The 15,837-nt window shown below is 46.2% G+C and overlaps 1 protein-coding gene across 5 annotated transcripts in view; it reads left to right on the plus strand.

Moving 5' to 3' along the window:
• LOC119954114 (opioid-binding protein/cell adhesion molecule-like) overlaps positions 1-15,837 on the plus strand; it is a 1,170,645-nt gene that overhangs the window by 1,075,631 nt on the left and 79,177 nt on the right. The window lies entirely within an intron of this gene.

Genomic DNA, 15,837 nt, shown 5'->3' on the forward strand with positions numbered 1-15,837 from the left:
CCGGTCTGCGCATGCGCGAGATCACTTTGGCGCATGCGCTAACTTGCGCAGTCCCTTCAGCACCAGCTGGTGCGGCGCCAATCCCGTTGGCATCCACCTCGACTTTCGGGGGCTGTTGACGCCGGAGCGGTTCACGCTGTTTTCCCGCTGGTGTGGGGACTTAGTCCCCGGAAAGGAAAAGCCCGCTCCTTATTTGTTTTACTTTTTTCTGAGTCCAGAATGAGGTTTATCAAATCAAACACAGTGAGCATCAATAGTAAACAGACTATCACAATCAAAGACAGAATAGTTGAACACTACAGTTAGCATCAATGGGCTGTTGCCAAAGTTTTATCTCTGTCCAAGAAACAATCACGGTCACTTTTTGTCCAATTCTAAGAAGTAATTGTTAAGCGAGTTAAACATCCGAACAGTTTGGTTTGTATCGAGTGAGATTGAAAAATGTTGAAAATCTGAATCCACACTCCACAAACTCTTACTCAATTTCAGATGTAACAGGGGTGGGTGGGATGGTCGAGAAACCTGTTTCTATGAGTTGGGGGAGACTCTTATTTCACCATTTTATTTCCATCCTTGGCCAGCCAGGTTTTCCAGTTCTCAGGAAACCTGGTGGTTAAAACAAGGCAAGACCGCCCAATTCAGAAGGGGAGTCCCTCCCCACTTAACTACTGGATTCAGTTTACCTGCTTCACGCATCATGCCACTCAAATCCTTATGGTCTCCAAAAACAGCTTGGATCTTCACCACCCTCATCCCTGCCAAGCTCCTCCACAAAGCTCCACACTCCCACCCTGACCCCACAAATGTTGCTACTGTACCCCACCATCGACACTTCTAAGACGCCCCCTTTTGATCTCCCCTGATTCATAAAATCCCCTCTCTGACTCATCTCACCCCTCTCTGTCATTGCCTCCAAACCTTCCCTGCCTTCCCCCACCCTAGCCACCAAAGCTTCTGAAGTTACCTCCTGATGCCTTTGGTTTCCCCCCCCCCCCACCCCCACCAAGTGCTCAAACACCTCCACCTCCTCCATCACACCATCATCCTTACCCCAACACCTTAAATTTTCTTTTGCACTGACCATTTCATCCTCATCCTGAAGCTGCCAATTTTACGATCCTTCTCTCCTTGCCACTCTCCCCTGTAACCCGATGTTGAAGGCCTACATGCCCAAAGAGCAGCCAACCCCTCAATCTAGTTGATTCCAGCTCGTAAAAAAAGACAGAAAACTGACAATTCGGTCCTGCTGACCTCAAACATTCTCTCCACAGTTTTGTTATAGTGACATAAACAACAAGCGCCCATAAGGGGTTATGTAAACATGTTGTGGAGTTATTTGTTTTGAATATGTAAGAAGACCAATTACACATGGTTAGAAAGTTTGACGATATCAGTAGAAGAGCTGTGCGTTTGTGCTCTGCTCAAAAGCAAAGTGAGACTATGATGAGATCCCATGACACACTTCCGTTCCAGTGATGCTATTCTTTAAAGGCATATTACAACACCCTCCACCGCCACTTCCTCCCTACCTCGGAGCTAATATCCAGGTATAATGAATAAATGAAAAGATATTTACAAGACAAACAGAATTTTTAAACAGTTAAGGGAGTGAGGGTTATAAGCTAACAAAAAAATGAGCCCACTGAAGTGTTTTCCAAAAAAAAGGCCAGAAAAGCTGGAGGGCGGTTGTGATTAAATTTCTGACGAGTTTGATGGCGCAAGGAGAAAGGAAATGTTAATGGATAGCTATAGAGAGTAGAGATTACTCCAGAGGAGGAGTAAATGGTTATAACAGACTAGCAGAGGAGGGAGGAGTGGCGGTTCCTGTGACACCACACAGTGGTGAAAAATGGTGGGAGGCCCCAGGGGCACTTGAGGGATTCACTGCCCTAATTGCGCAGCCCACAGCTTCTCCGTTGTCTAGTGTTATTTCGGATTTTCAGCATCTGCTTTTTTTGAGTTGATAGGTCTCTCCAGTGGCCCAGTAACTAAGCAGAAGAAAATGGCATACATGCACCAAAATAAATTGGGAGGATTTTGCATGTTGGGAAAGCCTATTGTTACAGCGACAAAAATTAAGATTCCAGACAGAAGTGGCAAAAAATATTGTAGGAGTAGAACAGCAATTGTTTCATCACCCATTGTATCTGCTCAGTAATTGAAAGATGATGTTTCAGAGAGATTTCTGAATTTCCAGCCACTGAGATTTAATCATGGCATCTATGTTTAAAGTACTCCGAATACCTTGGTTCTGGTTCATAGTGGGATTCTTTTCTTAATTGTAATATTAATTTGCAATGGTGAAATCGATCCTAACAGCAATATGTAGGCAGCTATTATCAGAGATGGTGAATTATGAATCCCTGACAGGCAAACAGTTGAAATTGGGAATGGGGTAAAGGGAGGTGGGACATCGAATCAAGGAATTAATTCTTCAATTATTTTTGTATTGAATTAAAAGATATGCATCATTGAATTAGTATATTGAAACCAACTTGGAATTGAGTTAGAAAGTACAGATAAAGTGAATTGAGAGCGAAAGAATTCCTGAAGAAATAATCATAACGTACGTTTACATTTGAATTTTGGCAGTGATATGAAGCTGTTGGAGCTACCCTGACTTACACAGAGGATCAAGTTGAGCACCACAGCTTTTAACATGTTAACCTGCCTGCTGAGGCCCCAAAATGACAGACAAGAAGCATGTGTCTATTTCCTGCCTGACAATACCCCTCAAACCTGCAACCTCTGTAATTTAGAAGGACCAGGGCAACAGACGCGTAGGAACACCACCGAAAACCTCTGTTCAAGTCACACACCATACTGACTGTAAAATGAATCACCATTCCTCCATCGTCACCAGATTAAAATCCTTGCACTCCCTTCCTGCTGTGGGTATACCTACATCAGGTGGACTGCAGTGGCTCTCCAGTAACTCTTCAAGAACAGTTAGGGATGTTCACACCTCACCTAACAGATCCTATAGTTATCCCTCAATGTAGAGACATCTGAGGCAGGCACTCGTTTCACCAAGAAAGCTGTCATGGCCTTCATCACCTCCAGTGGCTCAACCTCGAGACTCAGACGAGGCACGGACTGCCTGCGACTGTCAAAGTTATTATGGTCATTTAAAAAAGAAATTTCGAGTAGCCAATTAAATTTTTCTCAAATTAAGGGGCAACTTAACATGGCCAATTCACCTACCCTGCACACTTTTTTGGGTTGTGGAAGTCAGACCCATACAAACATGGGGAGAATGTACAAACTCCACAAGGAGAGTGACCCGGGGCCGGGATCGAACCCGGGTCGTCAGCGAAGTGAGGCAGAAGTGCTAACCATTGCGCTACCATGCTGCCTGTTATTATGGTCATTAACTTGAATACTACTGTCTCGTTTCAGTTACAGCAGGTGAGATCAGTGATATCTCGTTTGCAACACAACACCCACTTCTCTCTAGACATAGTGACGCAGGATGAGCAAATACTAGAAGGAAAGAGAAAATGCTGGAAAATCTCAGCAGGTCTGGCAGCATCTACAGGGAGAGAAAGGAGCTAATGTTTCGAGTCCGATGACTCTTTGTCAAAGCTGAGAGAATACTCGGCTCCACTTGTATGGCAGTCTTCCTCAGGGTGCCATAGACTGCAACCAGGTTACTGCACCTGCTCCCTCTCACCTACCTGGCATCTTTAATCATGTAATATATTCCATGCTTCAGCATTACAGCTGGTTTGTGATCATAGGTGGCAAGTTCTGGGAAAGGATGACGTTTGAATCTTGTGACAGTTTGCCCAGCTGCCTTTATTACAACCAGTTCACCAGGTTAAAGGCAAGCTTACAGGTGTGACGAGAAAGGTTCCATCTACATATGGCTTTCACCAGGGAGCAGAGCACAGCTGTGGAGCTGGCCTGCAAAAGCCCTGGCACAATCACAAATTACATTGAACAATCAACAAACATGGTGAAGCATATTTTATTTTATTTTCATGCACTAAATAATCTGTTAAAGCTGCTCGCAGAAAAATACATTTCACTGTACCTCAGTGCACATGACAATAAATAAATCCCATCCAATCCTACCTGAACTACTCCAGATGAGCGTTCCTGGGAATATCACTGAGCGGCTATCCAGCTTTGTGACCATGTATGTTTGCTGCATAGCTTTGCTACCACAATGAACCAGTGCTCTCCATCCACTGAACAGCAAAAGGTTCAGCAGGAGTCGCATGAAGTAGAGCCCTTGGGCTGTATTTTAGGTGGCCCTGTTGGCTGTGTTTGGGGAAGTAGAGAGGGCGGGAGGGGTTGGGAGGCATGTAAAATAAGCCAGTATCTGGCCCACTAGCTGCCTGCGCAGCCCCATAACTGGGGAGGGGGTTGGGTGCCACCCGCCATATTCAGATCAGTAATCACGGATCAATTTGGCTTGTTATGAAGCCAGTTGATCCTGATAATACATGGCCATGTCATCAAACGTTTCGTGTGGGCAGTCGGGCAGGAGCAGGCAACCCATTTTTTTTTAACTTAAAGTTCTTCAATGGACTGCAAGGAATGGGGTTTGCTCTTCAGGGACAGCCCTTTGCGGATCTGAGGGGTGCCACCCCTACATCTGAAATCTACCCCCTTCCAACAACCTAAAACCTGCCCCCCACATTCTTGTCACCTTCCTAACCTCCTCAAACCCTCACTGTCCAACACCATAGATTAGCCTGTTCCAGGGACCCATGAGCTTTCTTCCCCCTGATCCTGCGATCCGAACGGTGGCCATTGACTTGTTCTTGGCGCTGCCAGGACTAATGGAGCTGCTGGCCATTTGGATTGCCTGGCAGCACCAGAGGGTGGGACCTCCCCGCCAGTCAGAGACGGAAGTCCCACTTGACCTTTGAAATTAAATGAAATGAAAATCGCTTATTGTCATAAGTAGGTTTCAAATGAAGTTAAATGAAAAGCCCCTAGTCGCCACATTCCGGCGCCTGTTCGGGGAGGCTGGTACAGGAATTGAACCGTGCTGCTGGCCTGCCTTGGTCTGCTTTCAAAGCCAGTGATTTAGCCCTGCGCTAAACCAGCCGCTTTGATCAGTCGCCCACAGCACTTTATGGTGGGATGGGGTGGGGGGAGCCGTTCCCCTCCTTACTATTCAGCCCGTTAACCTTCAATGACCACGAGCCACCAGATCTCTGATTTCTTGATTCATATTGAACAGAGTAGTCGCCACGCTCGATCTGCAAGAAGCATGCAGAATAGTTGGAACTGGGCTCCTCCTGGTTCAGTTCACTGACCTGTACCAGGTATTCCCTGGAGTAGGCCCGTCAGCCTGTTTCAAGCACTGTGCCACATTTTCTCAGTTGTGGAAGATTTAATGCTTGGTGGGATCTTGCTCTCTTTGGGGGGGGGTGGGGGGGGGGAGTGGATGTCTCTCCTCTTGTCCACCTCCTAGGCCAAGGCCTCCAAGGCAAAATTTGAGAAGCCGAGAGCAAGATCTAACTTTGTAGCAACCATTTCTAAGCTCAGAAGTGCTTTCTCCTGCAGCCACATATGCCTCCACTTTAGGAGGCGCTATGTGCCGATAACTTAAATGAGAGATGCCCATTATCCAGCTTCTTAAGTATTTGAAGTCCATGGGCAGTATATCGAGCACACCTAACTGGTTAGTATCAGCAGGATCACCAATATTCGGTGCTTCTTGTGCCATCACTCACAGGCAGCTGCAAGGCGTGCTTCATCCCCACCTGAACATTTGTGGGCACCATGGAATTTCTCAGTCTAGATGTTCTGAGAATTAAAAGATTATGGTGCCATATTAATTTGAAATTTAGCAATGAATAATAGAATCATAGATTTTACAGTGCAGTAGGAGGCCATTCGGCCTATCGAGTCCACACCAGCCCTTAGAAAGAGCACCCAACTTAAGCCCACAGCTCCAACCTAACCCAGTAACCCCATCTAACCTTTTTGGACACAAAGAGCAATTTAGCATGGCCAATCCACATAACCTGCACAGCTTTGGACTGGAGCATTTGAATTGGAACAAGTCCCCAACACCAATGTTTCTGTGATGCTCCATCAAAAGACTGCAGATGAAAATAGTTTTATTTAAATTTTAGTCTGAACATATTCTAGGCCGCAATTCCAAATGATAAATTAGAGCTGTTGCCATGTCCGCCTGCAGTAACAGTTTTTGCGCACTTGACTCAGTACACCTTTACTCAGCTCTATGCAGCAAAAAATGCAGAGGAAAATAATGTCTGGTCTAAACTATGACCTGGGAACATCGCATGCCAAGAGTCATCGATATCAGCAGTTGTATAGAAAGGTTTTCACATTGTGTTGCGTTTTCAGCTGGGATGATAGTCCAGGTGTTTATTTACTTCCCTCTTGGTCAATGTTTTTCCCGGGATGTCAGTATCCATGCTGGAAAACATCCCAATGTCTCATGGATTAAACTGCTTCTTTCAAAAACATGGTTGCAATAATATCCCTTGAAAGAACAAAGACATTTTTTCCCTCCATTTTTAACTTTGAAGGCATTCTCTTGCCGTCTCCTCATGGACCAATTGAGTTATTAACAGGAGGCACAATAATGTGCTGTTATTCAAGGTAGCCTTGTGGATAGCACAATTGCTTCACGGCTCCAGGGTCCCAGGTTCGGTTCCGGCTTGGGTCACTGTCTGTGTGAAGTCTGTACATCCTCCCCGTGTGTGCGTGGGTTTCCTCCAGGTGCTCCGGTTTCCTCCCACAGTCCAAAGATGTGCAGGTTAGGTGGATTGGCCATGATAAATTGCCCTTAGTGTCCAAAATTGCCCTTAGTGTTGGGTGGGGTTACTGGGTTATGGGGATAAGGTGGAGGTGTTGACCTTGGGTAGGGTGCTCTTTCCAAGAGCCGGTGCAGACTCGATGGGCCGAATGGCCTCCTTCTGCACTGTAAATTCTATGATATCACTGTGAACTTCAGATAGTGAGGAGCTCATGTTTTGATGTTTGACTTGCATTAAGAAGTCAATAAGAACATTGTAAAGAGCATGGTAATCATTGTTATTAACATGTTGGGGTGCTCCTTCTGAATCTCCGACTTGGAAATAACCACCATGGCCAACAAAATTGACACACAGTCACTTCAGTTAATGATTTTTAGGACCTCACTCAGACTTTGTTTTCTACAAGGGTATTGCTAATTCAGGTTTGAGTGCTGTGCAGTTTCATCTTTTTAACGTTCATGACAACATATGATATGTGAGGGTTGTTAGACTGGCTGATTGTTAAATGAATTATTGATTGCGAGTTTTTCATTAATGCCTGAACCAAATTGCCAGTTGGTCACCAAGCTCAATAATAATGTGTAGCTTCACCTTCTAAAAATGATTGTTTTGTCATACTTAAAATGTGATCCAGAAAGAGTCATCAGTAACTCTTGGTAGATGATGAAGCTGTGAATCTGAAATGTTATTCCGTAACGGCTCAGCCTTTAAGAATGGCTCTCTAGTTCTGCACTGTGGGGACAATCTAGTAGAAAAACTGCGGGCGAAATTCTCCCCCCCCCACGACGGGTGGGAGAATAGCGGGAGGGCCTTCCCGACTTTTTTGACGCCCTCCCGCTATTCTCCCCCCCCCCCCGCCGAAATCCCGACACGAATCGCTGCCGCCGTTTTTTTACGGCCGCAGCGATTCACAGCTGTTAGAAGGGCCGAAGTCCCAGCCCTTTACGACCTTTTTACGAACGGCAAACACACCTGGTCCTGCCATTCGTAAAAACGTCGTGACCACCTGGAAAAAAATAACCATGGCACCGATTGGCACGGCAGTACCACGGCCGTGCCAAGGGTGCCATGGGCCCGCGATCGGTGCCCACCGATCGCGGGCAGCGGGCCCGATGCCCGCGCACTATTTGTCCTTCCGCCGCCCCGCAGTATCAATACGCGGGGCGGCTGAGGGGCAACCCGGACCGCGCATGCGCGGGTTTCGCGCAAAAACGCGATGACGTCACCCGCGCATGCGCGGGTGGAGTCTTCCCACCTGCGCATGCGCGGCTGACGTCATATGACGCGTCAGCCGGCGCTAAGTCCGACAAGCGGGCTTAACGATTTTCGTTAAGCCCGACTTGTCGGGGCCTCCGACGTCGGGCTGCTAGCCCCGACGGGGGACCAGAATCGGTCCCCCGTCGGGAAGGGGCGCGATGCCGTAAAACCCGCCCGGGTTTTACGGCAGTTTGACGATTTCTCCCGTTTTGGGAGAATTTCGCCCTGCATGTCTGTGCAAAGTGCCAATGGTGGGTCTGTGTTAACACACTCGCCTCTGAGTCAGAAAATACTTCAAGTCCCCCGCTCCGGAGACTTGACTTCAGTGCGTTATTCTGAGGAAGAGCGGAGGGTTTTTCCCTGGTGCACCAGCTAATCTTGATACCTCAGTTAGCATCATGAAAAGGAAACAGCTAAACTCATTCACAGTCCATGGGAGCGTGTTGTGTGTAAATTGTCTGCTGTGTTTCCTACATTGCAACAGTGACTAAAATTCTAAAGTGCTCCATTTGCTGTGAGGCACTTTGTGTTGCAAGTAAATAAATGCAAGTTTATTTCCTCTTGCATTTCAGAAGTTAATAAATTTGAACACCATTTGAGCAGGATTTGAGCTTGGGTGAGGAATGACGGCAGGTGGAAACGAAAGAATGGTCCTGGCCTGCTGGTTCCCTGACTCTGTTCACGGCTGTTTTTTCTGAGATGGGTTGGGGTGTAATGACAGGGAGTCACAGGGTTACAGAGTACGATCATCAACTGCGAATATATGTATTCCTGATGGTTTTGTCACTTGACTTTCCACCATGCTTTTGCCATTAGTCGGCCACAAATCCATCCTTGTGATAAGAATATAAGAACTAGGAGCAGGAATAGGCAAGTTAGCCCCTCGAGCCTGCTCTGCCATTCAATGGCTGATGCACTGCCAATTGGAAAGCAAAACAGACTCATTGCTCAATTGAAATGGCAGCATTGTGGATAGCACAATCGCTTGACAGCTCCAGGGTCCCAAGTTCGATTCTGGCTTGGGTCACTATCTGTGCAGAGTCTGCACATCCTCCCCGTGTGTGCGTGGGTTTCCTCCGGGTGCTCTGGTTTCCTCCCACAGTCCAAAGATGTGCAGGTTAGGTGGATTGGCCATGATAAATTGCCCTTAGTGTCCAAAATTGCCCTTAGTGTTGGGTGGGGTTACTGGGTTATGGGGATAGGCTGGAGGTGTTAACCTTGGGTAGGGTGCTCTTTCCAGGAGCCGGTGCAGACTCGATGGGCCGAATGGCCTCCTTCTGCACTGTAAATTCTATGTAAAAAAAAAATCTATGAAATATGCTTGACTGTTAACCAAGCAGCCTTCTTTTTCCTCCCCATTTTCAAAATTTTTATATCTGGGAAAAAGAAATGTTCTAAGAAAAGCACAAAAGAGAACCAGTATTTTTAATGTCCTGATGCTATTTCTCCAGGGTTACTCAGAGCTGTGTCCTGCACATTGATCTTCTATTCATTGAGACAGGCTGATCCTGGAGGTTGTTAACCCTAACACAAGCTGACTGCGGCCAACTAAAAGAGGCTGACTGGGATTTTACAACCGGCCTCCAGATTCAAGCAGGTGACAAGCCAGGGGTGAGAGCACTCCTGCTGGGGTGATAGGTCATGCCTTGAAATCATGGAGCCCGGTGCTTCCCTGTTTCCGGGCCACTTATTCCACCATTCCCACAATAATCCTCACCCACCACCCCCAATTCCATAAAATGTGTGTCAAATGCACTTAAAATAATAATGGGGTGGAAAACCAGGTTACCTTATTTTCCCCACACAATCTTGCACCAATACTTTATACTCAGAATAAACTCTCACCCCAAACCTCGGGCAGGTAATATGACAGGGGCATCACGGGGGCACCGTGGTTAGCACTGCGGCTTCACAGCATCAGGGATCTGGCTTCAATTCCGGCCTTGGGTGACTGCGGATTTTGTCTGTAGAGTTTGTATGCTCTCCCCACACCTGCGTGGCTCTCTGTCCACAGTCCAAAGATAGGAGGTCAGGTGGATTGGCCATGCTAAATTACCCCTTAGTGTCCAGGGATGTGCATTGAGATTACACGTTTACGGATATCAGACGGGGTGGGAGCTAGGTAGGATGCTCTTTCAGAGTGTTAGGCAGATGCGATGGGCCGAATTACATCCTTCTGTACAGTAGGTACTTCATACGTTCATTGATAAATCACTAATCAGTGTTGAGAAAGGTGGCAGGCAAGTTCATATTCAACCAAACTTTCTTTGAAGACAAAATCTCCCAAGCATGAGGTATGTTTGTTTGTTTAAAAACTTTGATCCAGCTAAAAATGTCTACGGTTAGAACACAGTGGGCGAGCAAAAATATATGAGGCTTTAAATTGAGATTGATCTTTCATTGTGCACTGCTACAGTGAGAGAGGAGAGAGGATTCTGGGACCTTGTTGACAAATAAAGCCTTTTCTGATTTTGTTTCACAAAATGAGGCAGCAATGGCATCAAAGCAAAGTCTGTGGTATGTAATTGCTGACTTCAATAATTAGCTGTCATAATATGGGGCTGGTAACTCGGGCTGTGCATATTCCTATGGGGAGACTTAATCACATGAGCTAATCACATGACCTACCTTCACAGCTCCCCCCCTCTCCCTCCCCATGCCCACATCCCAATTTCTGCCACTGGTCAGCTAACATGTCAATCATCATGGAGCCCTAACTTCACAATATGTCCTGCTTTAGGCTTTTGGAAAATCTGGTCACCTTATTCTGGAGAAAATGCTGAGAGGCTCTTGCCTTTAAAAGTAACGTGTGGACTATATTCACTTTGATCGTGTTTCAAAGTTTGTTTGATCCATCAAATAACTGTGGTGCAGAATGAGGCTATTTGGTCCATCAAATCTGCATAGACCCTCAGAAAGAGCACTCTTCCCAAACCCATTGCTCCACTTGCTGCCCTGATGCCCATATCCACATTGCTCATCTGGCTGCAAGGCTTCTAAGCTGAGATTTTAAAACATTGGACAAAATTTGAAATCTGGAAGCATCCTCTACCTTACTTGCCCTTCATTGAAGCCCCCCACTGGTCTCCCACTATCCATAATAGGACAGCAGTCCTGTCTCCAGGTCAGTTATGGAGGCAACCCCATAGAAAATCCCAATGAGTGACTCTTTCCACCCTTCCCTCCCCAAAATGGATTCAGACCCAGAAACAGTCCCCACCTCAGATTTCTACCACTGGCGGGAAATTCCTGTTCTTCATCTCTTTTTTAATTGCAGAATATTTTGACGTCTATGGTGAAAATATGGTACATCAGCAGAGTCTCTTCTGGAACTTGCTCTGAAACAAATTCAACATACCAAAATCCTTCTGGGGCTTCAGAACTCGCAAGCAGTAATACGATTAATGCTAAAATGTAATTGTAAAGCCGGAACGGGCACCACTAATTGAACTAAATACAGAATATAGTCCAGATAGTCTTTTTTTAAATTTTATTCTCGTCTCCAAAATATCATTCGATTACATAGTACATGGTACATAGAACATACAGTGCAAAATGATGCCATTCGGCCCATTGCGTCTGCACCAATCCACTTAAGCCCTCACTTCCACCCTATCCCCGTAACGCAATAACCCCCTCCTAACCTTTTTGGTCACTAAGGGCAATTTATCATGGCCAATCCACCTAACCTTCACGTCTTTGGACTGTGGGAGGAAACCAGAGCAGCCGGAGGAAGCCCACTGTTGCTCGTTCTGGTGAGTGCGCTTTACACTCAATTGGCTCTGTTTTATTACTTAGCTCTAGAGTCGCCAGGTATCTTTATGGTACCACCACGAGGTTCAAGCTCATGTTCTGATCAATGACTCAATACACCAATGAGTAAGGTTCAAATCAAGACACGTTTATTAATACACAGTTAATCGCTACTCATGCATATAGTACTAAAGGACTAGGCTATTCCAACCACTAACAGGCCAATACTTATCTGGATAAGGGAACCCGCCGGATCAGGGAACAGTGGCCTCTTGCTCTGTGCTGGATCTGCAGGCTTCCAGCTGGTATGGACTAAGGGGTCAGGAGCGTCTATCTCGTAGCGTGCGTTGAATGGACACTTACATGATGGTGCAGCAATTGGCCAGGTCTCTCCTCCTTACGGTCAAGTTCGTCGAGAGCTGCTGAGATGTTATGCTGAGGGGGCCGGCTAAGAGAGTGAACTGAACTCGGGACCTGTCTTTTATAGGTCCCAAGGGCTTCACGCCCTTTTCGGCAGACCCCGAGCGTACTTTCAATCGATTGGATCCCATACCAACCGATTGGTTTGAATTCCCCAATACTGGGGCCGTTTCTCGATCACTGGGCGGTTCTCCCTGGCTTGTTTGTCTCCTTTGTTTCAGACTCCCTTTGGCGCCAAGAAGTCTGACCTGCTATAGAATGTCCCAAATGTAGCTAATCGTTGTATCCATTGTTCCCGGGATCGCTCATTAATATGCAAACTACTGGTTTCGGTGCTGTCTTCTTTCTTTGCAGACAGAATACACAGGGAGATTCTGCAACCTGCTTGTCTTTCTTAAAGTGTCCAATTTTCCTTGCGTGCCTTGTAAATCGCCATTTTGGGTCGGGAAGTGGCCAACTTTGGTGGCTGCACCACGCAGACACAGGGAGAACGTGCAGACTCCGCGCAGACAGTGACCAAGCAGGGAGTCAAACCTGACACCCTGGCGCTGTGAAGCCACAGTGCTAATCACTTGTGCTACCGTGCTTCCCAATTAATATTGCTAATTTGCAGGACTCCTAAGTCTTCAACAAATACCTGAAGAAATATTTTTTAAAATATAAATTTAGAGTACCCAATTAATGTTTTCCAATTAAGGGGCAATTTAGCGTGTCCAATCCACCGCCCCTGCACATCTTTGGGTTTTGGGGGCGAAACCCATGCAAAAACGGGGAGAATGTGCAAACTCCACACGGACAGTGACCCAGAACTGGGATCAAACCTGGGACCTCGACGCCGTGAGGCAGCAGTGTTGCCGTGTTGCCCATAACAAAGATAACGGGTGGAGTTCTACCATCTGGTACTAAGTCCCATAGCGGGGGGTGGTCGGGCCTTCATCTGCATCCCATCAGTTTCACGATGGTCTCTAGATGGTTTCCAGATCCGCCATAGCAGGTACAAGTAGAAGATCCTGCGAGGAATTCACACTAGCATTAAACTGTCAAAATCTCCACTCCCACCACCTGCCGTTGTCCCTCTCGGTGGGGGACATGGGAGAATTTCACCTTTTGCCCTCTTTTTATTTTTTTGCTTTGAAAATATACTGACCCCAAATGTCTAGCAGTTCATAGGTTACTGGAATTTTCATCTCTTTTGTCTCAAGATTGATTCCGCTCCAGATTTCTGTGTGGGAATATTTCCGTTTGACAGGCAGACAGTTGGTTCTTAGCCAGGCCACATCAGCTGTTGTCCAAGGTGCGAGTCAAAATGTGCATTGTGGCCTGTAAAAGCCGATGCCCACATGAAATAAACCCATTGTTTCCTACGTAAGGAGTATGAACTTGCATGTCATTGTTCAAAGCACCACACATTTATTAACTAGTTTTCCAAAGAATATTATTCAAATTAGATCTTCTTGCAGACTATCTACATTTACTGTTTCTTCCCATTCTCCATGTTGTGCTACGAAAGGAGAAAACATGTATTCTGTTCAAGATATTAACCAGTCAAGGATTCAGAAAGGGCAATAATTATTTCAATTTAATTTGTTGATTGATTAGGCCCTTCATTGCTTTCCTTATTGACTACTGTAGAAGACATCATGTTGAATCATCAGGTCGTCTCAGATAATGCTGAATGAGAAGTGCACCTGATTTTTATAACCTACATTCCCAATCATGAGCAGAAAGACAACTGAGTGGAGCGTTAAATTTTTGGGATCATACGGGTTGTGATGGAGAGTTAGAGTGAGAAAGAGAGTCAGGTACAGACATTAGAAACAAAGACCTTGTCCTGGAAACAATTGAAGGAGAAATTGCGAGTAAAATTGAAGAGGAGGGGGGAAAATCGGATGGGTGGATATCATTGAGACGTGGACTGAGGGAGGCTTGAAGGAAGCCAGAGCGGTTGAGGACTCTGGGTCTGTACTCAGAGTTTAGATGGATGAGCGGGGATCTTATTAAAACTTACAGGATACTGAGAGGCCTGGATAGAGTAGACGTGGAGAGGATGTTTCCATTAGTCGGAAAAACTAGAAACCGAGGGCACAGCCTCAGACTGAAGGGATGATCCTTTAAAACTGGTATCAGGAGGAATTTCTTCAGCCAGAGGGTGATGAATTTGTGGAACATTTTGCCACAGAAGGCTGTGGAGGCCAAATAACTGGGTGTCTTTAAGACAGAGATGGATAGGTTCTTGATTTTAAAAAAATAATTCATGGGATGTGGGCATCACAGGCTGTGCCAGCATTTATTACCTTAATGTGGGCAGTTAAGAGTCTACCACATTGCTGTGGAGTATTGTGTTCAGTTTTGGTCTCCTTACTTGAGAAAGGACGTACTGGCACTGGAGGGTGTGCAGAGGAGATTCACTAGGTTAATCCCAGAGCTGAAGAGTTGGATTACGAGGAGAGGTTGAGTAGACTGGGACTGTACTCGTTGGAATTTAGTAGGATGAGGGGGGATCTTATAGAAACATATAAAATTATGAAGGAAATAGATAGGATAGATGCGGGCAGGTTGTTTCCACTGGCAGGTGAAAGCAGAACTAGGGGGCATAGCCTCAAAATAAGGGGAAGTAGATTTAGGACTGAGTTTAGGAGGAACTTCTTCACCCAAAGGGTTGTGAATCTATGGAATTCCTTGTCCAGTGAAGCAGTTGAGGCTCCTTCATTAAATGTTTTTAATGTAAAGATAGATAGTTTTTTGAAGAATAAAGGGATTAAGGGTTATGGTGTTCGGGCCGGAAAGTGGAGCTGAGTCCACAAAAGATCAGCCATGATCTCATTGAATGGTGGAGCAGGCTCGAGGGGCCAGATGGCCTACTCCTGCTCCTAGTTCTTATGTTCTGTGGATCTGGAGACATCTGTAGGTCAGACCAGGTAAGGACAGCAGATTTCCGTCCCTCAAGGACATTAGTGAACCAGATGGGTTTTTAAGATAATTGGGTTTTATGGTCATCATGAGACTTTTAATTACGTATTTTTAAAAAAATTGATTTCAATGGGCAGCACGGTAGCATGGTGGTTAGCGTAAATGCTTCACAGCTCCAGGGTCCCAGGTTCGATTCCCGGCTGGGTCACTGTCTGTGTGGAGTCTGCACGTCCTCCCCGTGTGTGCGTGGGTTTCCTCCGGGTGCTCTGGTTTCCTCCCACAGTCCAAAGATGTGCGGGTTAGGTGGATTGGCCATGCTAAATTGCCCGTAGTGTCCTAAAAAGTAAGGTTAATGGGGGGATTGTTGGGTTACGGGTATAGGGTGGATACGTGGGTTTGAGTAGGGTGATCATTGCTCGGCACAACATCGAGGGCTGAAGGGCCTGTTCTGTGCTGTACTGTTCTATGTTCTAATTTCACCATCTGCAATGGCAGGGTTTGAACCTGGATCCCCAGAGCATTACTCTGACTCTAGTTTACCAGTCCAGTCACAATACCACTACACCACCGCCTTCACTAGGGGGGAGAATGGGGAGAAGGCAGGAGAATGGGGAGGAGAAACATATCAGCCATGATTGAATGCCGGAGCAGACTCGATGGGTTGAATGGCCTAATTCTGCTCCTATGTCTTCTGGTCTTCTGGTCTAACACTATGCTAATGACCCCAGTAGGACTATGGTGACAACAA

Source organism: Scyliorhinus canicula, chromosome 19 (assembly GCF_902713615.1).
Source record: "Scyliorhinus canicula chromosome 19, sScyCan1.1, whole genome shotgun sequence".
In the NCBI taxonomy this organism is placed as follows: Eukaryota; Metazoa; Chordata; class Chondrichthyes; order Carcharhiniformes; family Scyliorhinidae; genus Scyliorhinus; species Scyliorhinus canicula.